The sequence below is a fragment of the Sinocyclocheilus rhinocerous genome, unplaced genomic scaffold, assembly GCF_001515625.1.
Source record: "Sinocyclocheilus rhinocerous isolate Xijiao unplaced genomic scaffold, SAMN03320098_v1.1 scaffold1247, whole genome shotgun sequence".
NCBI classification, from domain to species: domain Eukaryota; kingdom Metazoa; phylum Chordata; class Actinopteri; order Cypriniformes; family Cyprinidae; genus Sinocyclocheilus; species Sinocyclocheilus rhinocerous.
The window spans coordinates 231,832-232,560 of NW_015630573.1; positions in this window are offsets into that span (position 1 = coordinate 231,832).

Consider the following 729-nt stretch of genomic DNA (forward strand, 5'->3'; position numbering starts at 1 on the left):
ACTGTGCAAGACGTTTTCTTGGGGGGGGAAAAATCCATATTATTCCCTCCGGTCCGCTAATGTGTTATTTCGCCAACACTTCGTGGCCTATGCATATTAGCTTGCTTGATTTGCCTTAGTTACGCGCATTTCCCGCGTGAGGTACTTTGTGTTGTACGTTGCCATGATGTTCACGCGCGCACGAAACTACTACGATGGTAACCTCAACGTTTCACACACACCGTTAAACATTGCAAAAAATAGGCTGAAACCGCTGAAACGTGATGCCTGGAAAATGCAAGTTTCAAGATATTTGGCTCACCAAAGATGATTACAAAGAATGGCTTGCCAGAGATGAAAATTAACAATGTATCTTACAAGGTAACACAATGTATCATTGCTCTCACTTGAAATGTGTCCCCGCATTAACAGGGTGGCCGTGGGTTCTTAAAAAGTCTTAATGTCTTAAATTCAGATTCGATGGGTTTTAAATATGACCGGTCCCAGTTACGCAAAAATGTCTCCAGTCTGACGGAAAAAATATGCAGATAAATGTAAAAGCCGACAGAACACAGATAAAATATTGCTTCGGAATAAATTGTTTACACCACCAGAAATCTTGGTCATGCGGTGCTTTTGTGGGGATATTTTGTATGGGATATTGTCTGCTGATATGACACGTTTGCTGTATATCGTAATAATAAATAGCATGTTTGACAGCTATATATATATATATATATATAGCTTTCG